Source organism: Schistocerca americana, chromosome 5 (genome assembly GCF_021461395.2).
Source record: "Schistocerca americana isolate TAMUIC-IGC-003095 chromosome 5, iqSchAmer2.1, whole genome shotgun sequence".
NCBI lineage: Eukaryota > Metazoa > Arthropoda > Insecta > Orthoptera > Acrididae > Schistocerca > Schistocerca americana.
In genome coordinates, this window is record NC_060123.1 from 663,882,476 (window position 1) to 663,907,460 (window position 24,985).

Genomic DNA, 24,985 nt, shown 5'->3' on the forward strand with positions numbered 1-24,985 from the left:
TTTTATGACGGGAGAAGGGTATCCCTGAGAAAAAGTTTCGACAAGTTTTGAAAATATGTTTAAAGATTGTTGAGTATCGCTAAGTGCTATCTTTCTAAAATACTGGATAAATATAGTCTGAGTAATTTGCGCGCCCTGAGTTACGCTGTCTCAATTCATATACGCAATGTCTAACTTTAATACTTGAGCTCCCGTATTAATCCTATAACGTAAATCGTAACTCTTGATGAGTAATTCATGGCAGAATTTTAAATTCGTAAATTCGGTCTATAATTGTGTGAAACTAGCTGAGAAACTCTGCGTTGCCCAGGTACTTACTTGTAGCCGTGCGTCCACGCCAGTGACACGCAACGTATGGCCTTCTGCTTAATGTTTACGACTGAGTCGTGTCCTACAATGGTATAATTTTGTAGATGGATGTTGTCTGAGGAATATGTTGCGAATGGGAGTGAGTAACAACGAAGTAATAAAGTTAAACGTCATGCATGAGGCGGCAGTTTTTCACGCATCTCACTGTTTATGACGACATATATCCTGAACTATGTGCTATACAGTAATATAATTTTGAACTTTCATTCAATGGTATATTTGTATACCCTACATAAAATGTGTTGCGAATACAGTTAGCAGTAAAGTAGTAATAAATTACAATGCCACGCTTCATGCGATACTTTTACTGCATGAACAGCGGAAATACAGTAAATGATACTGTAAGGTCGTCAGCGAGAAGAAATTTCATAAAAATTCGAAATTCGTATCAAGTTTATTGCAAGTCGCTAAGTGGTCTCATTCTGCTGGATGAATGAAGGCTGGGAATTCTCGAGTCGCGGGCTACGCTTCTTTTTAACCCCCACTCCCACCCCTTTAATAGGTAACTGGTTCTTGCCCCCACAGCGATTGTTGCCTCACAGTTTTATGTGTACCAAGTTTGGCTGAAGTCGGTCCAGTGGTTTAGGAGGAGATGTGGAATACACACACACTCATTCTTATAATATGTATGGATACTGAAAAATCAAATATTTGTTGCCCCTGGAATTCACTAGATAGGCAACTGCAGCTGGTATAGGATTAACGGATTACTGTTTAAACCGATTATGTGTCACGGTTGGTACATCCAATTCCCACTTTTCCGTCAGAAAATGGCTCAAATGGCTCTGAGCACTATGGGACTTAACATCTGAGGTCATCAGTCCTCTAGAACTTAGAACTACTTAAACCTAACTAACCTAAGGACATCACACACATCCATGCCCGAGGCAGGATTCGAACCTGCGACCGTAGCGGTTGGGCGGTTCCAGACTGAAGCGTTGTGTTTGGTCGTTGCGGACGACGCAAGACATCCTGTTCAAGTTCGGTGGTTGATCCTTCCACCCAGTTTTATATTACAGAGCCCAACCGGCTCTCTGACCGAACACGCTGAGCTACCGTGCCGGCGTGTCGCTCGGCCACCGTGACCGGCTCTCCGTTAGGTCCTGAAGTGACGTTGTGTTGACGTTGCATCTAGAGTGAAAGCACCACCGTTTGAAGCTGATCTCGCCTTCCGTTCTGTTTCGTTTCGACCCGGTGTGAATCGACAATAACATGAGACATCGAATTAATACCTATATTCGTTTAGAGGGTAAAAACTTCAGGAAGATAGAGTTTGGAATACATCCAGCAAATAATTGAGGATGAGGTTGTAATTGTTACTCTGACATGAAGTGGATGGCACAGGAGAGGAATTCGTGGCCGGTCGCATCAAATCAGTCAGAATATTGATGACTGAAAAATAGTCGTGTAACAGCAAGTACCTCCTAGTTTCCTACCGGGCGAAATCAAACAGTGGCGAAAACCGCGGTTCAAGTTCCTATCCGCCTGTCTAGACATAATTTCCCTAAATCACTTAAGCTCCTTTGAAAAGTCACGGCCAAGTTCCTTTCATAATCAAAGGTTTCACTTTTTTTATTAATGATCTCGTCGTCGACTGGTCAACGTAGTGCTCTAGTCGTAAAGGGCGCACCTGGATATCAAGTGATCGCAGAGTCGGATCCCAGTCGAGCCACGTAAATTTTTCAGTCTGTCTTTAAGCCTTCACATTCAGTGACGTTGAGAGCCACCAGGAACGACACGTGGTTCGGATTCCAAGTTAATCTGCAGGTCCCATTTCGCAACTGGGGACGGCTTAGAGAGACGCAAGTCGACGAATTGGTATCCAATTGACAAACTTGCATCAGGCTGTCGAAGGGTCGCTTAAAATCTAGTCTTCCATTTCTGCCTTTTTAGTTACTTTAGTTCATTCGAATAAATCTTCCATTCTTTGTTTTTTTCATGCATACACATTAAAAACGTTTTGCATCACCCCGGTTCCCAGAACTCCTGAAGATAGACGTTGACTGTGGATACTGCATCACAGAAACAGTCCCTTTGACTGTTCAGAAATGTCATTAAACCCGCCCAAAGATGTAAACAACCATGCATGAGCAGCGCCTGTTAGGCAGAGGGTGTCCGACAGCCGATCAGTTCCAGTCATTCCACCGAGAAGAAGATACACGGCTCGTGTTGTCTGTAGTTCAGCCACGCCTAGACGGTCAATACCGCGATTCGATCGAGTCCCCATCGTTACTTTGTGCCAGGAAGGGCTCTTAACAAGGGTACAAGGGAAGTGTCCAGGCATCTCGGAGTGAACCAAAGCTATGTTGTTCGGACATGGACGAGATACACTCGACAGGAACTATTGATGACATGCCTCGTTTAGGCCGCCCAAGGGCTACTACTACAGTGGATTATGGCTTGGAGGAACTCTGACAGCAACGCCACCATGTTGAATAACGCTTTTCGTGCAGCCACAGTACGTCGCGTCTCGACTCAAACTGTGCGCAATAGGCTGCATGATGCGCAACTTCACTCCCGACGTCCGTGGCGAGATCGTTCTTTGCAACCACGACGCTATGCAGCGCGGTACAGACGGGCCCAGCAGCATGACGAATGGACCGCTCAGGATTGGCATCACATTCTCTTCACCGATGAGTGTCGCATACGGCTTCAACCAGACTATCGTCGGAGACGTGTTTGGGGGCAACCCAGTCAGGCTTAGACACACTGTCCAGCGAGTGCAGCAAGCTGTTTTGGGGTGGCATTATGTGGAGCCGACGTACGCTGCTGGTGGTCATGTAAGGCGCCGTAACGGCTTTACGATATGTGAATGCCATCCTCCGACCGATAGTGCAACCACATCGGCAGCATATTGGCGAGGCATTCGTCTTCATGGACGACAATTTGCGTCCCTATCGTGCACATCTTGTGAAACTTCCTTCAGTATAACGACGTCACTGACTTTGCCAGATTATATTAAAGCTGGATTTTTAAGACTTATAGTCAGATCACACCATAAGAGTTGTTTTAAGTGCCAGAAATTCTGATATACCACTCTATGGTGTAATGGATGACCTACGTGTGATAAGTATGGTACAGCTGCTACCCCGACGGAACTACACGTACCTCCCCTGACCTTCATGTCAATTGTTCAGGTCTACGTCCAGCTTGGAGCAGAGAGTGTACGGTGTACAAGGAAGAAAAGAAAATCCAGGAGTTAAAGGTGACTAAGAGTGTATCTTACGCTGAAGTGGAGGAGATGTATAAATCCCTCCAACTCCCTATGCTTTCCACATCATTTGCTGCAGTGCTCGTGAAGAAACCTGTGACTGTGAGTGGTTCCACCCAGACATGACCTATGGACCGTGACACCAAGAAATGCTCTTGCAAGTGCACCTGTGGCAGCGACAGTTCAGGTCGAACTGCTGTCTCCACACAAACTCTTACGGTGACCACTTCTTCCACTCCTGCTGTTGCTGCCTCCACGCAAACTTCAATGGAGAACACTGCTTCAACTCCTGATGTTTCTGCCTTCATGCTAACCCCAACAGTGACCAATGCTTCCGCTCTTGTTGCTTAGCCGCGCGGGGTAGCCGTGCAGTTTGAGGCGCCTTGCCACAGTTCGACTCCTCCCTCGGGCATGGGTGTGCGTGTTGTCCTTAGCGTAAGTTAATGTAAGTTGGATTAAGTAGTGTGTAAGCCTAGAGACCGATGACCTTAGCAGTTTGGTCCAATAGGAACTTACCACAATTTTCCTGTTGCTTAAGCTACCTTGTCAGGACAAGTGCTACACACTGGGGCGGCACATACTACATCGGTGTCGCCGAATCTGAGGGAGGAGACTAAGGTTAAGCGTACTGCCAAGAAGGAAGAATCGGTGGCTTGTCAGACCAGGAAAAGTCAGAGGGTGATTCGGCCATGGCCTTAGAACTCTGCTTCGTTGAACCCTTGAGTCCACTCAGTTCTCCCTCTTCTGAAGTGAGCTCTCCTACATACAGATGGGCAAAGGGAAAACATAAACATCCTAGATAAATGGTTCCTGTGCTTCAGTGGAATATGAACGGATACAGAAAACATGTGGAGGAGCTAGAACTGTTGGCACAGTAGACACCCCTCCGTCTGTGACTACAGGAAACACATTTTAAACGTAGTGATACCTCTGTGCCCAGGGGATATAGCCCCCATCGGAGAGATGACCTCAGTGGAGACAGGACTAAAGGTGGACTGGCTATCTTCGTGAATTACACGTACCACTCCACTTTAGTCTCCCTCAGAAAAGCCATTCAGGCAGTTGCTGTCACAGTACATAATCCATTTGCTGTTACCATCTGTACTATGTATCTGCCGCCCAACGAAAGTTTGAATAGAGCGGTTTTTTCTGACCTGATTTCACAAGTTCCTCCACCCTCCCTACTTGTGTGAGACTTGAATGCACACAATGTACTGTAAGGATCTTCATCAACATGCTCCAGGCGCTGAGTTGTCGAAAGCCTTATAGTGTCATAGGAGTTTGCCTTCTAAACAGTAGTGATAGTACGCACTTTAGCACTGTTGTGGTATCATTCTCAGCCATAGACATTGCTCTCTGTTCTCCTGCTCTTGTCGATGCTGTTCATTGAGAAGTGGTCGATGACTTGCGTTGCAATGACCACTTCCCTGTCTAGATTCACATGTCAGACAGAGCTGTCCCTGAAGGAAACCGCCACAGTGGATGCTCAGCAGAGAGAACTGGACACGGTGCAGTCAATTAGCTGTTTTTGAACGTCGAGATAGAGTCCAGGATTGGGTGTATCACATCACTAATGTGATCCACCATGCCGCTGATGCGTCTATCCGCAAGTCTTCAGATCGACCTTGGAGGGTAGCTGAGCCGTAGTAAAATTTGCTGATTTGAAGAGCGCGCCGGAGCGCGTAGTGTGAAGCAGTCGCCCTTCGTTTCTGGCGGTGGCGCCGCTGTGGCAATCGCAGTTTTGGTGTCTCCCTCTGGTGGAAAAGGGGAAAGGTTGCATGTTCACGTGCATTTAAGGGGCGCTATAAGGTCGCCAGTGGCAGTTGGTCAGTCGGAGTGAGGCTGGGTCAGTCTCTCGTCACCAGTTGTTGGTCTCTCTCTCATTCGCATTTGTGCGGCAGTTAGTGTCTGTCTGTCGTCGGAGTGCTAGTATGTCTGTTGTTTGGATCAAACTTTAAAGCCAGAAAATGAGAGTCTTGCCACTCCGCCAGTAACAGAACTCAGCGAGTGGTCGCCCCGTCGGGGCTGAGTTCCTGCATCTGAGTCTGCGCATTAGGCCGCCAGTCTGCTCGAGTTGCTAGGGCAACGGTCATTGGCGGTTGGATCGATTGGTTGGTCGGTCGCGCACTGAGACACAAGATGACTTGTCCGCCTTGAGCGTCGGCGCATGTGAGGTCCCCACGTGAGTCCAGTGGGCCGCGCCGTATAGAAAGGGGTAGTGGCTTCGCGGTCGACACGAGAGCAACAGGAGTCAAATCACGACATCGGGCTGGCGGGTGCGAGATGCGACGCCGTGAGATGGGAGATCGGCGCGCCTTCCTGCGTCCGATGAAGCGGCTGGCAGCGGACGGTTCGGGAGTGCATTGGGGGTGCTGCGCCAGGTCTTCACCAGAAATCGCAGTTTATTAGAAGTTAAGTGATTGGAGATCTGTTGTTTCATTTACTTGTTAAATTCTAATTGTTCTCTTGGTGAGGTCACAAGCCGCTTTGTTTTGGGGTCGTCCCACCATTCTTCTCCGTTTGCCCACCCGCGGGAAGGTGGTTATTTAAGAATTGGGTGGTCTGTTTTTCCCTTGTGGAGTAGGGGCAGGTTAGAGCAAACTGCGTTTCAGGTTGTTCAGTAATACCCCTGTCAATCTGCCATACGTTAATAGCTGCCTCTGCCGGCCGAGGTGGCCGAGCGGTTCTAGGCGCTACAGTCTGGAACCGCGCGACCGCTACGGTCGCAGGTTCGAATCTTGCCTCAGGTATGGATGTGTGTGATGTACTTACGTTAGTTAAGTTTAAGTAGTTGTAAGTTCTAGGGGACTGATGACCTTAGAAGTTAAGTCCCATAGTGCTCAGAGCCATTTGAACCAATACCTGCCTCTGTCATGTTTGTCGGACTCGGTGTTAACGAATTTATTGCTTAAGGTGTAAAGACCGAATTCCTGAAATATGTTTTTATCTTGCCTATCATCTTGAGAGGCGGTATATGTGTGATGTAGAGCATGTTCGTACATTTTATGTAAGACTGCATTTCATGGGGTTTTATTTAAATGGTCATTTTAGTATATAAAGTTGCCACCCTTCCACGGTACGAGTTTTCTTTTAAAAACAAGTTGCACTTTCGGTGGCAAGTAATTTTTTTTAATGTGAGTGTTTTGTACCATTTCCATCCCTCCTACGGGGTGCATAGTTTATGTGTTTGTGTGAGTTGTTAAAATTTTTTAGTTTAAAGTAACCTGGTGTGTTGCAGATTTGCACCATTGTAGTCTTTCAGAGGTTGTTGTGAGCGGTCGTGACTACGGCCGTGTTAAAATGGAGCGGCAAGGTTCTCAGCCCGGAAGCTCATACTGTCAAAAAAAATTGTTATTTCTGCCTCTGAATAAATTGTAACTTGATATTTAGAGGGTGCTTTCTGATTATAATTTTTAAATCTTTTTTTTTTTTAAGAAAGGGTTTTTAGGAATAAAATTTCCATTTGTTGAAAAAAATTTGTTTCCATCAGTTACCCACTGGCAATTACTTCCACGCTCACATAGTGTGATTAAATGTGTTAATGTTCTTGATGAATCGCTAGTAAATAAAGTAAATTCTTTAAGAAAAGATTTTGAAAGTAAATCCACGGTTCAGTAGTGTCCCATGATGGAACGATAACTGTCACTCCGCCATCAGGGAGAGACGCATGGCCCTGCGACGGTTTAAATGTGAAGCTTCTGCTATGAACCTTGCAGCCTTAAAAAACCCCGGGGGCAAAGGCACGACGGACAATCAGGGGAAACAAAAAGATGTTTGGCAAGTGTTTCTGGACTCGATCAATCGTCCCACTAGCTCTTCAGAGGTATGAGAAGCCATACAGAGAAAGCCTGGCAAATGTTACAGACGACCTGTAACTGCTGTATTGCAACAAGGGTTGAAACGTCCCCTTAGAAAAATTATACATGACTGTGCTTAAACTGACACACAATATTTTTTAGCGCAACGCAATCTGACTTTCAATAATCCCTACAAGAGAATGGCCCTGACTAAATTAACCTATACGTTTCACAAATCACTTACCTCACAAAAATCTTCGTTACTCGAACTACTGCAATACAGCGAGCGCCACTACTGCCAGCTAAATAAAAGATTCAAACTACTGAAGGCACTAACTACTGATAGGCATAGTTAGCAAAAGAAAGATTTTGATAGAGAACAGACAATGTATTTACCTTAATAGTGTTCAAAAGTCATAATATATATATATATATATATATCAGTCCATGATAACCAATATTACAAATTTACTCTTTCTGATGGACACACGTCCAGATAGTCCGCTCTCAAAATTCCGCCATCTCTCTCCCCACATCCACCACTGCTGACGGCTCACCTCCTATTGCGCAACGCTACGCGCTGTTCACATCCAACTGCCCAACACTACAATAGCAAATTCCAACAATGCCATTCAGCCACAGACTGCACACAGCACAGCCAGTGATTTTCATACAGAGCGCTACGTGGCGGTGGCGTTACCAATATAAGAACCTAAACAGCCTACTTACAGGGTGTCTACAGTCTACACGTGAGGACATACCGAAGGCCATGGTGGATTACTTTGATTCGATCACTGCCACTGTAAATCAGGATCCAGGTTTCGGTCGCCATCGGGCATTGGTGGAAAGGGATGGCTGGAATTTTAATTCTGGCAACACCGAGCATTACAGCTCAAGGAGAGTGCCCCAGGTAAGGATCAAATCACGTGCAGCATGTTATGGTACCTTTACCAGGATGCAAAGAAAGTACTCCTGTCCCTTTTTAATGCGATTTGGTTGACTGGAACTTTCCCAACTCGTGAAGGGAGGCGTGTTTAGTGCCCCTTCTGAATCCGAAGAAAGACCACATGTTGCCCAGTAGTTACCGTAGTGCGGCCCGCACTAGCTGCACAGGAAAGAGACTAGAATGCATGGTCAACTTCTGTCTAGTTTGGGTCCCAGAATCGCAGTACTTCCTTAGTCGCCCACAATGTAGTTTTCAGAGGTATCGTTCAATCCTTGCCAACCTCATCCTGCTAGAGGCGGAAATCCAACTATCTTTCCTAAGTTGGCAACACCCCGTGGGAGTCTTCTTCGATCCTGAGAGGGCCTATGCCACTACTTGGTGGCATCACATCCTTGAAAAACTTCACCAATGGAGCTTCAGAGCATGATTACCAATTTTCATGTCGTCCATCCATTCCAGACGATTTTTTCGATGTCAGATCGGTGATGTTCCTTCCGAGCGATTTGACAAAAAAAAATGGAGTCCCTGAAGGACCTGTTCGCTATTGCTGTCAATGGTATTGCTTCGACAGTTAAGTCTCCTGTTCGACATTCATATTCATTGTTTTTGGGCCATTTTCGCAATTTCTGCTCCTTCTACAATCTTGCAACGTCCGTTCGTCAGCTGAAACATACCATACAGCGTTTGGATGAGTGGGCAGGTAGTACAGGTTTTAAATTTTCCTCTGAGAAATGTGTTTACGTTAATTTTAATCGTTTATGTCGCTCTTTTAACCTGCCTCTTCTTACAGTGAGGGGCACTGTTCTTAATTTTACAAGCTCAGTGAGATTTTTGGGTCTCACTTTGGATGAACGTCTCACGTGGTTACCACATCTGAAAGCTATGAAGACCAAAGGTTTGAAGGTATTGAACATTTTAAAATGCCTCAGCCACAGGTCATGGGGAACAGACCAGACATGCCTGCTTCAGTTTTACAATGCGTTTGTGCGATTCCACCTTGACTTTTGGTTCAGTACGACCAACTGTTCATCATGAGGGGATTCGGCTGGCGACAGGCACATGTAGGACGAGTACTATTCCTAGGCTCTGTGTTGAGGCTGGTGAACCACGGCTTTTCGTCCGGCGGCGGGTCTCATGATGCATCATGTGTGCAGCCTACTCTCCACGCCACAGTCCTCTACTGGACCAACTATTTAGAAGCAGACCACGAGCAATGAAGTCATTCGGCATTCGCGTGGGGCAGGGCTTAGTGGTTCTTGGTCCAGACGCTTCATCGCTGTTGAAGTCATTCGCCGCCCTGCTGAATACGGAGACCCAGGATTATTTCAGATGTCTCCTTGTGCCAGAAGATTTTTACTCCAGCCTCTGTTTTTAAACTGATGTTTTACAGAATTTTAGCCTAGCACTGCGACTGGGTGACCGGCTACACAGACGGATCTAACCTGGATTATTCCGTCGGCTTTGAGGTGTTGCTTTTAGACTGTGTCTCAAGATTCGCTTACCTGGTACATTCACAGCGTATGACGCTGAATATGTCCGATCTTGAGGGCACTAGAGAAGCTGTGGTGTCTTCCTGCTACCAAATTTCTATTCTGTGCCGACTCCCCCTTCAGGCTACCTATCACATGTATCCAGCCGAAAATATCTTCAACTGATTCAGGACACCCTTTTCCACTTGTAGAAGCAAGGGAAGTATGTTTCATTCTACTGGGTAACGGGGCAAGTGGGCATTCGGAGTAAGCAGCAGATGCAGGAGCTAAGCATGCCTGTTTGGTAGTACCAAATTCTGAATCTGCTGCCCCTGTCGTTGCAGTTATCTCGTTATTGAGACACAGCATCATACGTCTGTGGAAGGAGGAATTGCTACGGTTGGTGAACAACAAGCTGAGGCCCGTGAAACCAACGTTTCTCCTTCCGGCCCCTGCGACGGGAGAAAGTACATTTAACGCGCCTCCAGATAGGACTCTGTCCTCTGACGCATGGATTCCTCCTTTGGCATGAAGACCCACCGGTACGCAGTGCTTGTGACGTATAGGTTTCTGAACGCGATATTTTAACTAAATGCGTTTAATACCAAGCTACACTATGTGATCAAAAGTATCGGGACACATGGTTGAAAATGACTTGACAAGTTCGTGGCGCCCTGCATCGGTAATGCTGGAATTCAGTATGGTGTTGGCCCACCCTTAGCCTAGATTACAGCTTCCATTCTCGCAGGCATACGTTCAGTCAGGTGCTGAAAGGTTTCTTGGGGAATGGCAGCCCATTCTTCGCGGAGTGCTGCACTGAGGAGAGGTATCGATGTCGGTAGGTGAGACCTGGCACGAAGTCGGCGCTCCAAAACATCCCAAAGGTGTTCTATAGGATTCAGGTCAGAGCCCTGTGCAGGCCAACGCATTACAGAGATGTTACTGTGGTGTAACCACTCCGCCATACAGCGTGCATTATGAACAGGTGTTCGATCGTGTTGAAAGATGCAATCACCATCCCCGAATTTCTCTTCAACAGTGGGAAGCAAGAAGGTGCTTAAAACATTCATGTAAGCCTGTACTGTGATAGTGCCAAGCCATACAACAAGGAATGCAAGCTCCCTCCATGAAGAACAAACCGTACCATAACACCACCGCCTCCGAATTTTACTCTTGGCACTACAGATGATGTTCACCGGGCATTCCCCATACCCACACCCTGCCATCGGATCGCCACATTGTGTACCGTGAGCCGTCACTCCACACAATGTTTCTCCACTGTTCAATAGTCCAATGTTTACGCTTCTTACACAAAGCGAGGCGTCGTTTGGCATTTACCGGCGTGATGTGTGGCTTATGAGCAGCCATGAAATCCAAGTTTTCTCACCTCCCGCCTAACTGTCATAGTACTTGCAGTGGATCCTGACGCAGTTTGGAATTCCTGTGTGATGGTCTGGATAGATGTCTGCCTATTACACATTACGACCTTACAACGTCGGCTTGTACGGTTTTCTGCTGTATGTGTCCCTTCACGTTTCGACTTCACAATCACATCGGAAACAGTGGACCTAGGAATGTTTAGGAGTGTGGAAATCTCGCGTACAGACGTATGACGCAAGTGACACCCAATTACACTGACCACATTATACATCTACATCCATACTCCGCAACATACCTGACGGTGTGTGGCGGAGGGTTCGAAGTCCGTAATTTCCGCGGAGCGCCCCATTCTGCTCTCTTACGATTTCTAATGACTACTGAGGTCGCTGATATGGAGTACCTGGCAGTAGGTGGCAGCACAATGCTCCTAATATGAAAAACGTATGTTTTTGGGGGTGTCCTGATACTTTTGAACACATAGTGTATGTGGGCCGCAGTCCGCTTACCATTTCACCTGCTCTCTACTTTAGGTGATGATGCATCGAATGTGGTTCGTGTTTTAAGATTCTGTGTGAGGTCTGGTCTTCTTAATAGTGTCTTAGATAGAAAGCTTAATGTGTTTCTAGGGTGGTTGCTCCATTGTTTATTTTTCAATTGATCATGTAGGTACAATTCCTTGTCCCCTATTTTAGATATTGTGTGGTTATGGTCGATGTATTTTACTCACACGCTGTCCTGAGGCATCCATCTTCTGCTGTTTTTTGTGACAGTGTGGGTGTCTCAGTATGGCTGCGGATCCCATCTTTTAATATACATTTTGGTGCATGCTTCTCACAGCTGATAACCACACTTGTACTAGTTTAGTAGAGTACAGGCGCTGACAAGCTCGCTGTTGAGCGCCCTATACATACCATTACAACCGCCACCACCACCATCACCACCACCCAGAGGCGCCAGTCAATTAAAATAGCAGGAGAGTGTCTATATGCCTGTGAACGCGTGGAAGGAGAGGAGTGAAAAGTCGAAGCCCTTTCTGGGTCTGTGAGGTATACATGGCTGGCACAGCTGGTAGCGCTCTGTCAGTGAAAGGCAAGCATTTGGATTCGAAACCTGGCACACTATTTTAACTCGTCGCAATAATGTTGGTCGAAGCTTATACTTGACATGGGTACGAGATGTAACTACAATCACAATAACATGCTTTCGTTACCAACATACGTGAATTTCCGCTTGGACGAGCACACGAAAAAATTATCCTGATCTTATAACCAACTACTTCCATCCGAAGCCTGATATGATGTACAATAAAAATTCAATATCGAAAGGTAATTGCTGTCGGAAAAGAAGAAAATTGAAAAATTAATTGGTAGCCTCTCGGCGATAAAGAGTAAGAACTAGACGGCAAAATAACTCATTTCAGTTATACGCCAACTAGCAAACACAATTTTCCTGCAGTTCTCGTGAAGTTACAATTACTGAACGTCTATTAAAACCGAAAATTTCTTACAACCAGTGTTAGCATTTATAATGCGTAAACACTATCTACTACCTGCAATACCTTACAAACACAGCTAACATATATTAAATCTTTTTAAAGGACATGATAGTCGTCGTTGACTGTATGAAATAATTTCGGCCTTAGGGCCATTTTCAAGTCACTCATTCTATCAGAATATAAGACTATCTGACATATGTACATGTCGTCGTCAAAATGCAGCCTTTACGACGACATGTATCTGATCAAACATTTCATTCTCAAATTGACGTCAGTCCCCATGGCATATAAAGTTAAATGGCAGGAGTGAGCGAGTAATAAAAAAGGGAACAGAAGTAAGGCAGTGCCTTACACAGATTGAAAGTCTGATGTTGTGACCTTTAATGCATCAGTCTAGTATTGTGGCAGTGAATAAGTACGAGGGTGAGTCAAATGAAAACCTTAAATTTGTAATAACAAATCGAAATTTCGCGCCCTTATCCTGTAAGTTGGTAAGCGTGCTACAAACAGCGTGCAGAATGGCCTGTAGGTGGCAGCATAGCGCAGATGCACATGTACCGTCGCAGGATCAGTATAAAGATGGCCGCCCCACTTGCGACTTGCACCAGGGAAGAACAGCGTTCTGTTATTCGGTTTTTGCGTAGTGAAGGTGTGAAACCTATTGAAACTCATCGATGACTGAAGGATCAGTACGGTGATGCTTGTTTGCCACAACAGTAAGTTTACGAATGGAGTAGGAAGTTCGCAAATGGTGTGACATCAGTGGAAGGTGCTCCTCGTCCAGGTCAGGCACAACGAGTTGTGACTCCACAGAACACGGCAGCAGTTGAAGCCTTAGTGAAGGAAAACCGCCGAGTGACACTGAATGACATTCCAGCATGTTTACAGATTAGTCATGGATCAGCACACCACATTGTGCATGATGTGCTCCAGTTTCACAAAGTGTCTGCGAGATGGGTACCACGGCAGCTGACCCCTGAAATGAGAGAACGACGTGTTGATGCATGTGAAGAGGTTCTTCGGCGCTTTGAACGAGAAGGTGATGGCTTCCTTGCAAGAATCGTTACTGGGGACGAAACCCGGATTCACTTCCACCAACCGGAAACGAAGAGAGTGAGCAAGGAATGGCGCCATTCCTCATCACCGAAACCAAAGAAGTTTCGAACAGAACCATCAGCAGGGAAGGTTATGCTGACTCTCTTTTGGGAAGAAAAATGGTTCAAATGGCTCTGAGCACTATGGGACTTAACATCTATGGTCATCAGTCCCCTAGAACTTAGAACTACTTAAACCTAACTAACCTAAGGACAGCACATAACACCCAGCCATCACGAGGCAGAGAAAATCCCTGACCCCGCCGGGAATCGAACCCGGGAACCCGGGCGTGGGAAGCGAGAACGCTACCGCACGACCACGAGATGCGGGCGGGAAGAAAAAGGCGTCATTTTGGAGCATTACATGCCTAGAGGGACCACTGTTACCAGTGCATCATACACAGATCTCCTAAAAAATCATCTGCGGCCTGCAATCAAATCAAAGCGACGTGGATTGCTGTCAGCAGGTGTCCTTTTGAAAAATGGCAATTCAAGTCCCCACACTGCCCGTACAAGAGTTGCAACAATCACAGACCTGCATTTTGAGTGTCTTCCTTATCCACCATACTCACCAGATTTTGCCCCAAGTGATTTCCATCTGAAGCTTCCTGACAGGAACACTGGCCATGTCACAAGACTAGAACCGTGCTACCGTGGTCCGAAAAGCATCACAGTGAACACATGTTGATGTTTTGACCGCTAAATTCGCCTGTTCTGAGCCCGATAGAACACATCTTGGACTCTCTCGGGTGCCAACTTCGCGCCACAAGCCAACGGCCCGTACTTTACGGGAACTGCGTGGCCTCTGCGAAGACGTGTGCTGTCACATACTCCCGGAAATCTACTTCGGACTTGTCGAACCCATGCCGCACAGAATCGCTTCTCTATTCTGTTCCAAAGGTGGACTATCACGCTGTTAAAGAAGTGTTCATATTGTTTCGGCTTGTAATTACTAAATAGAAACGTACGAGTATGACACAAACATCACTCTAAATTTACCACCGCGGTTGTAAAATCTAGTAAAGAGACTGCGTGCACTGCGTGTACTACTCTTTTGGAGTACTGCTGCGCTCCGTGGGATCCTTACCAGATATAATTAACGGAGTACATCGAGAAAGCTCAAAGGAGAGCAGCACGTTTTGTATTATCGAGAAATAGGGAAGGGAGTGGCACTGACATGATGCAGGGTACACATCATGAAAGCAAAGACGTTTTTCATAGCTGCGGAAACTTCTCACGAAATTTCAATCATCAGCTTTCTCCTCAGAATGCGAAAATATTTTGTTGACGCCGACTTACATGGGGAGGAACGTTCATCATAATTAACTAACATAAATTAGAGCTCACACGGAAAGCTATAGGTACTCGTTTTCCGCGCGCTGTTCTAGAGTGGAATAATATAGAATTATTGTGAAGGTGGTTCATCGAACCCTCCGACAGGCACTTATTTGTGTATCCATGTAGATGTACGTCACGAACTGCAGACTTTAAACTGTGGTGATGGTCAAGTCAGGTACCGTCTTCGCAACGTCTGTTTTATGCTGATTATTATTCAATATTAATGTTACAAAAATGTGAACACGTACGTCCACCTACAATTTTCTATTACGAGGGTGAGTCAAATGAAAACCTTAAATATTTTAAAAAAATATATTTATCGTGCAGAAATGGTACAAAGCTGTATCACTTTTCAACATAATCTCCCCCACGCTCAATGCAAGTCCTCCAGCGCTTACAAAGTACATAAATTTCTTTAGAAAAAAATTCTTTTGGTAGTCCGCGCAGCCACTCATGCACCGCGTGGCGTACCTCTTCATCAGAACGGAACTTCTTTCCTCCCCATTGCGTCTTTGAGTGGTCCAAACAGATGGAAATCCAGAATGAGATTTTCACTCTGCAGCGGAGTGTGCGCTGATATTTTTTTTTTACCTTTTTTTCCTTTATTAAAACAACCATATATGTACATAAGCACAAAGACAAAGTATTGAAGTGCTGGAACTGATTCAACACGAATTGTACTCTACAATAGACTGAAGAACACATTTCAATATAGTGCCATTTGTAAGCTTACAAAATAGAACATAAATAGTAAACTGACAATAGCCTCTTCAGTCCAGACAGAGACATAGATCCGAAACGCAAACATATATAAAATTGATTGTCTGAACTGGAATGACAGTTCTGTCACTTGATTCATAACCGTCCAAACTCAAAGTCATTTGGAGCACACAAACGGATAACAAGAGATGCTCAGGAACATAAATTAATGAAAACGTCATAATGAAGTTAATAACACCATTGAGAAGTCGGGAGTAGTCCCATGAACTGGCATAACCCCTTATTCGTTGTGTATTTTGTTCGCTACATAGTCTTGCATGTGATTTGTGTCCTTACCGGCATCGAGAATTACCCTACGCCTTGTGTTTCAAAAATTATGTCTAACATGCTTGCAAACATCTTCCTGAAATTTGGGTATCGTTTCATTTTCCAGCGTGCCGTTCTCATGTAAGCCTCGAAACTAAAGAGATTATCTTCACTATTGTGGATGATGATATATGTCACAAACTGTCCTAACATCCACATCACGGTGTTGTTCTTGGTAGCGGGAAAATGTTTCGCGTCCGGCCAGAGCAGGATGTCGGTGCAGTGGCTGGCTGGGCTGCTGCGGGTAATCAGGCCCAGCCTCTGCTGCACCCATTTCCAGTTAATGAGATGACCGCCACAAGTGAAGCGATGGCGTAAGGTGTCGACCAGACCACAGCGGACGCATTTATCACTGTCACTTAAACCGATTCTATGCAACCTTTCATTAGTGGGTATAACATCGTTTACCACTTTATACCATGTGGACGCCACTTCAGCAGTGTGGACGGTTAAACTTATGTTGTCCCAAACTGCCTTCCCATGAACACTCGGGTATTTAAGTTCAATGGGATTCCGGACTATTGGAGATGTCCATCTTTTTAATAACAGATGCGTCGTCGGTAAATCCTGCGTGAAATAATGTCCATCAATATGGCTTACTTCAAGAAAAAACTGCTTGACATGTCGTAGTTTGTAATGTATTTTACCTACATCAATGGGTGGATGCGTATCGGTGGCTTGTAAGGTTCGGAAGAGCCAACTGGTTACGCTGAGAGGTTCCTTGTCCAACAAATGGGTGAGTCGTTTAATATACAGGGTGATTCAAAAAGAATACCACAACTTTAGGAATTTAAAACTCTGCAACGACAAAAGGCAGAGCTAAGCACTATCTGTCGGCGAATTAAGGGAGCTATAAAGTTTCATTTAGTTGTACATTTGTTCGCTTGAGGCGCTGTTGACTAGGCGTCAGCGTCAGTTGATGCTAAGATGGCGACCGCTCAGCAGAAAGCTTTTTGTGTTATTAAGTACGACAGAAGTGAATGGACGATAGTTGTTCAGCGTGCATTTCGAACGAAGTATGGTGTTAAACCTCCTGATAGGTGGTGTATTAAACGTTGGTATAAACAGATTACAGAGAATGGGTGTTTGTGCAAAGGGAAAAGTTCTGGACGGCCGAGAACGAGTGATGAAAATGTAGCACGCATCCAGCAAGCATTTGTTCGCAGCCCAGGAAAATCGACTCGCAGAGCTAGCAGAGAGCTGCAAATTCCACAATCATGGAGAGTCCTACGAAAAAGGTTAGTTATGAAACCTGAACGTCAACTACCCGAGGCGATGGATCGGCCGCCAGGCAGCCCGTGACAGAGCACTTCATCACTGGCCTCCAAGAAGCCCTGATCTTACCCCCTGCGATTTTTTCTTATGGGGGTATGTTAAGGATATGGTGTTTCGGCCACCTCTCCCAGCCACCATTGATGATTTGAAACAAGAAATAACAGCAGCTATCCAAACTGTTACGCCTGATATGCTACAGAGAGTGTGGAACGAGTTGGAGTATCGGGTTGATATTGCTCGAGTGTCTGGAGGGGGCCATATTGATCATCTCTGAACTTGTTTTTGAGTGAAAAAAAAACCTTTTTAAATACTCTTTGTAATGATGTATAACAGAAGGTTATATTATGTTTCTTTCATTAAATACACATTTTTAAAGTTGTGGTATTCTTTTTGAATCACCCTGTATAACGCAGTACACTTTCGGTTAATGTCAGGCATGTTTAGTCCGCCGGCCTGTCTGGAAGACATCAGCGTGGTGTATTTCACTTTGAACAGATGCCCTTGCCAGATAAATCTATTAGAGAGTTTCATCACGTGTTTGGCCTGCATCTTGAGGACTGGAAATAGTTGGGCCATATAGTACGCTTTACTGAATATATAACTGCTGAGGAGTCGTATGCGTTGGAGAATGTTAACGGACCGCCAATTGTTTTCATAGATGGCACCTTGCATTTTATTGGTGACCTGCTTCCAATTTTTTGCATTCATTTTTAGCGGGCATTTGTCGATAATCATCCCCAAGTGGCGTGGGTTTCGACACGCTTCGCCCAAGGTATAATAACTGCATCGAATCCTCGAATGTTGACCGAGCGAGGTGGCGCAGTGGTTAAACACTGGACTCGCATTCGGAAGGACGACGGTTCAATCCCGCGTCCGGCCATCCTGATTTAGGTTTTCCGTGATTTCCCTAAATCACTCCAGGCAAATGCCGGGATGGTTCCTTTGAAAGGGCACGGCCGACTTCCTTCCCCATCCTTCCCTAATCCGATGAGACCGATGACCACGCTGTCTGGTCTCCTTCCCCAAAACCAACCAACCAACCTCGAATGTTGTCAAAGGTGCATTTACCGGCGTTGATTTTAGCACCGGAAGCACGACAGTACTCGTCTACCGCGGTCTTGAGGGTTGATACGTCTCCGTCGTTGCGCAATAACACTCCGACGTCGTCGGCGTAAGCACGAACCACGAAGGACGTCCCGGCGATCGAAAGGCCTGCAAGTTTGTCATGAACAGAGCGTAAGAGCGGCTCGAGCGATAAAACACATAACATCATGGAGAGAGGGCTCCCCCTGCGGCACTCCTCTTTGGACCTCGATGGGTTGAGTAAGCTGTCCATTTACGCTGATTCTGGTTGTAATGCCCGTGACGAAATGTTGCACGACATTAATAACCCGTTGCTCAAAACCACAACGCTGCAGTAGCTGTAGGAGGTACTCGTGGCGGACGCGATCAAAAGCCTTGCAAAAGTCGATAAACAGCAATGCGAGATTCACGTTAGTGACTGACGCAAAGGCTATTACATCTATATATTCCGAAAGGGGCGTCATAATAGTGCGACCAGGGATGCATGATTGATGGTTGTGAATCACTTGCTTCATCAACGGAGACAATCTGCTGTTGAGTGCTCTGGCGAGGTTTTGTAATCAAAATTGAGTAAAGTAATAGGTCGGAAGTTATCTAATGTTTTTCGGTGTTTGCTTTTTGGTATCAGTACAATTCGACCATCCTTCATTTCGGCCGGCACGTCACTCCCTCGCACCACTTCATTGAGAACATCTGTAAAAGCGTGTCCGATAATGGGCCAGAAGCGCACATAAAATTCCCGTGCCAGACCATCAGGGCCAGGGGATTTATTTGATGGCGAGCCAGAAATCAGTTCAAGGACTTCGTCTGGAGCAAAATCGTGTACGACCGCCGAGTTGTCCGCAGACGTGACTACGGTGGGCAGAGCACTCACGATATCGCCGCCGTCATCACCATATGTATCGCATTGCGAGTACAGATCCGTGAGGTACCGGTAAACTGCAGTAAGAATATCACTCTGTCGGGTCAAACGGAGTCCATCATCTGTGTCCAGCTCCCCGTTAAAAGCTCGCTTGCGATGAGCACGATGTTTTATGAGGTGATACAGCGATGCAAGCTCGTCCTCTTGAAGCGATTTTGCTTTAGATCTGATCTTCAGTCCTTCAAGCTGCGTTCGCTTTATGCCTATAAGCTTCGCCTTTATTTGTTTGAAGGTCGTCAGCTGTGTGTTGGTTGGTGTCGTGGTCGCATACAACTCTCGCAGAACTGTCTGGTAAAAATCAATCGTGCGTTTGACATCTTGCGCCCGTTGCCAACTGTAGTTTCTTAAACATAATCGCATTTTCCGTTTGACCACAGCATTCCACCAGGCTATCTTGCTCGGATATCTGCAGCATTGCTTGAGACAATCCGCCCACGTCGTGGAGATGACATCTTGTAGCAAGGCATCGGCGAGAATGGAAACATTTAGGCTCCACGGAATCCTATGCCATTTAGTATGCTGTTTGGCCAGACTTATCGTGATACAGATGGCGCAGTGGTCGGAGAAGCTAGCCCGAATGACATCAGCGTCCAGAACATGTTGGCAAATGTTCTCAGAGATGTACAAACGGTCTAGACGGCTACATGCGGTGGTGGTCAGGTACGTGTACTTTACCAGGGTAGGAAATTTTAGTTCCCACGCATCCTTCAGCTGCAGGTGACGCACCAGATCATGTAGTTCCCTACAGTAATTAAAGTTTGGCGATTGGTCTTTCCTGTGGATCACACAGTTGAAATCACCACTAATTATCAACTGGGTTGGGTTGCGGCGTAGCAAGTATATGATGTCTTGTTTAAAGAAGTTAGCTCTTTCTGATTTTAAGGTCGTTCCAGATGGAGCATAGATATTGACGAGGGTGACGTCAAAAATTTGGCAAGCTATGCCTCTACCGGAGTCCAACATTTCGATATTGCTCACTGGGATTCCGTCTCGTGATAGAATGGCCGTACCTGTACCCCCGTCCGCCACGGTGTTTACGATTGTTGCAAATCCTGATACATGAAAACTTAAGGTAGACACTTCCTGTAACAGAACTATATCAGCTTCGGACTCATAGATAAACTGCCGTAGCATTGCTAATTTTAAATCTGTCCTAACTCTATTAATGTTCAGGGACAAAAACTTATAAGCTTGACTCGTGATCGTCCGAGACTTGTGGGTGATGGGAAGCGTAGGAAGCCCAGTCCATCTCACCGTCGGACTTCGAACCTACATCCGCAGGTTTTGTACCAGTTTTAGCGCTGACTTTACTTTTTGAGTTACTTCCAGCCACGGAGTCCTTTGGTTTAACTTTATTTTGCCGTCGCAAAGGCGTCCGAAGTGTCATTGAAGACGGTGGAGTCGGCGAGTCATGGCTGTAAGCAGTATGTGAAAGTCCTTGCTTCGGAACGGATGACGGCAAGTCCGAAGACGCGGCTTCAGTAGGCTCACTGTGTTTGTTTGGAGCCGCACTGGCTATTTGTATACAGCTGTCCGGTTCCTCGTGTTGTTTGGAAGCAGCTCCGAGGTGGCGGCTGTTTATGTTATGCTCTACACCGCGTGCTTCATCCGCTGTGTTTACGAGTTGCAGTTGACTGACTGCCGCCTCTTGTGTGTTGGCCACCTGCGGCGAGTCGGCAAGCGGCATCGGAACGGATTGCTGTAAACACTCGGCTGCACTCGTATTGACAGTTTCTGCGTCGGGCGGTTGAATGGGAATTTGGCGGGTCGTAACTGAGCCATCCATGCGTGTCCTGTGTGGAGGCCCGTGGCTCCGCGTCATCGGTTTGATTTTTTACTACCTGTTCGGCGGAACCACTACCGTCACTTATAGTACGTCGTCGTTTGTTACCGACAGATAATGCAACACCGGTGGCTAGGGGGTGACTGGCCACGGGTTTTTGACGCAAGGGTGGGAAGGTGCTGTTACCGAGATCGTTGTCCTCTGACACAGATGCACACGGTTGGGAGTCAGTCACAGAAGGCGTCTGATTTTGAGTTAGGACATCAGCCAATGTTAATCTCTGTCGTTGTTGCAGATTGTTTCGAAGTACGACAACTCGCCGTGGGCAATCCTCTCGTAAATGGCCACTCGTGTTACAGATAAAACAAGTGCCTACTTGCCCCTCGTAAATGACATGAGCCTTATAACCACAAACCATTATATAGGATGGGATATTGACTTTAACGGCCATGTCAACTGAGCGAACCCCACTATAACATTGGAGTTTGTGACGGCTCGACCATTTTTCGTTTCTAATCTGTCGGATGTCACCGTATTTGGCGAGGACATCTCTAAGAAAACAATTCTCAATCTCAGGTGGCAAATTGAACAATCGCACTTGTTTACACTCAATGTCAGCGTTAGTTATTGAAACTGTACTCACCGACTGATCAAGATGTCGGAACTCTGCTTTCCCACCAGTATTGACCAAAATTTTCTCCAGTTGTATCTGGTCTAAAAACTTCACAAAGAAACAGTATTCCCCCATGTCATAATATGCTGTGTGGACCTGATCGGATGTGATGCCAATAATATCTACTATCCAGTCATGGATTTCTAGAGAACTCGGTTGCACATTCCTGGAAAATTTGTCAAATGCAAAACACAGGGTATTCTTACGTGGTACACTGGGAGCCATAACTGCACTATATGAGCGGTCGGGACCGCTTTAAGTAAATTAAGAAGCTTGAGTACGACGGTAGTGGTGAAGCACTGAGAGTATCACAGGTCACAATCCAAGAATTATTATAAACACGGCTTGCGGCGCTACGACTACGCGGAAGTACCGACACGTCCGATCGCTGTCGCGTCCCAAGCGGAACTGCTATGAAACTTCCTGGCAGATTAAAACTGTGTGCCCAACCGAGACTCGAACTCGGGACCTTTGCCTTTCGCGGGCAAGTGCTCTACCATCTGAGCTACCGAAGCACAACACACGCCCGGTCCTCACAGCTTTACTTCTGCCAGTATCTCGTCTCCTTGCAAGGTTTGCAGGAGAACTTCTGTAAAGTTTGGAAGGTAGGAGACGAGATACTGGCGAGTAGTCCCCAATAACGTTCACGAAGCCAACAGCTGTCACGGTGCCTCTGATTGCTACCACAATCCCACAGAAGCCCTGGTGAATATCCCCATAGCATAAAACAGTCCAGCTAACGGCCTTGCCGCAGTGATAACACCAATTCCCGTCAGATCGCCGAAGTTAAGTGTTGTCGGGGTTGGCTAGCACTTGGATGCTAGTGAGGAGTTCAATTGAGATTCGTTTCTGGACGGCAGGAAGAGATCGGTCTATTTTGCTTCTGGACCGCCAAAGCGAAAGCTAGTTCTGCACTTCTGGTCAACCAGAGTGAAGGTGATCGCAAGAGTCATAAGTATTATGCCACGATAGTCTGGGCAGGGCCTGTATGTAACCGCTTGCTGACAACAGTCGCTCTTATTTATCATTTCGCACTCGCACTGTATCAGTCGGGGCTTTATCCACGGGCGCGGACCTTCACTGAAACCTGCTGCACCATTATTCCTGTGCTCCGAGCTGTCACTGCGCGCCCAGTTTTGCAGGTGGTAATGTATTCGCAGCACTGGGGAAGTAGTCTTATTAACTGGATCCTCCCCCCAGCTTACGGTGTCGCCTTGTAGCCCTACACAGCCACGGCTCGCATGTACAGTCAGCGATAACGTGTTAACGCATATTCTCACTCACAAACTTTGTAGAGTCCTATAACATGATACTTATTACTACTCCAGCACAGGAATACAGCCAACATCTCATTACTCGCAAAAATCACTTTATCATACCAAATTCTTTGTATTATTTATCAGTTGCACTTCACCTCCATTATCAGACCGCTTCACCAAATAAAAATGATTAGCTATTAAATTATCATACACTGAAGAGCCAAAGAAACTGATACATCTGCCTGATGTCTTGTAGGGCCCCCGCGGGCACTCAGAACTGCCGCAATACGACATGGCATGGGATTGACTAATGTTGAAGTAGTGCTGGAGGGAATTGGCACCATGAATCCTGAATCCGTAAGAGTACGAGGTGGTGGAGATCTCTTCTGAGCAGTACGTTGGAAGGCATCCCAGATATGGTCAGTAATTTTCATATGTGGGGAGTTTGGTGGGCAGCGGAAGTCCTTAAACTCAGAGGACTGTTCCTGGAGCCACTTTGTAGCAATTCGGGACGTGTCGGGTGTCGCATTCTCTTGCTGGAATTGTCCAAGTCCGTCGGAATATACAATCGACACGAATGGATGCAGGTGATCATTACGTACGTGTCACCTGTCAGAGTCGTATCTAGACGTATCAGGGGTCCCATATCACTCCAAATGCACACGCCCCACACCATTACAGAACCTCCACCAGCTTGAACAGTCCCCTGTTGACATGCAGGGTCCATGGATTTATGAGGTTGTGGCCATACCCGTACACGTCCATCCGCTCGATACAATTTGAAATGAGACTCGTCCGACCAGGCAACATGTTTCCAGTCATCAACAGTCTAATATCGGTGTTGACGGGCCGCGGCGAGGCGTAAAGCTTTGTGTCGTTCAGTCATCAAGAGTTCGCATGTAGCCCTTGGGCTCCGAAAGCCTGTATCGATAATGTTTCGTTGAACGGTTCGCACGCTGACACTTGTTGATGGCCCAACATTGAAATCTGCAGTAATGTGCGAAAGGGTTGCACTTCTGTCACGTTGAACGATTCTCTTTAGTCGTCGTTGGCCCCCTTCTTGCAGGATCTTTTTCCGGCCGCAGCGATGTCGAAGATTTGATGTTTTACTGGATTCCTCATATTCACAGTACACTCGTGAAATGGTCGTACGGGAAAATCCCTACTTCATCTCCACCTCAGAGATGCTGTATCCCCACGTTCAGACTCACTTAATCTTGCCTTTGGTGTAGCAGTAACCGAGCAATCAACTTCGTCAGACACTTGTTGTCTTATATAGGCGATGCCGACCACAGCGCCGTGTTCTACCTGTTTACATATCTCTCTGTTTGAATACGCTTGCCGATACCAGTGTCTTTGGCGCTTCAGTGCATATTTCATTTAATATTTGTGTCTTGTAAATGGTTCAAATGGCTCTGAGCACTATGGGACATAACATCTGTGGTCATCAGTCCCCTAGAACTTAGAACTACTTAAACCTAACTAACCTAAGGACATCACACACATCCATGCCCGAGGCAGGCTTCGAACCTGCGACCGTAGCAGTCACGCGGTTCCAGACTGAAGCGCCTAGAACCGCACGGCCGCACCGACCGGCTGTGTCTTGTAATTCTTCAGGCAAAAATGACTTTATCATACCACAATTTTTGTATTATTTAGTAGTTGCATTTCATCTTTATTATCAGAGCCGTTCGCCAGATACAAGTGATCAGCTCATAAATCATCATTACTCGGGCGAATAACTCCTCAGTTGGCATCACGAGGCTGAGGGGACTCCATTCCAGTCCACTCACAAAGAAAAAATC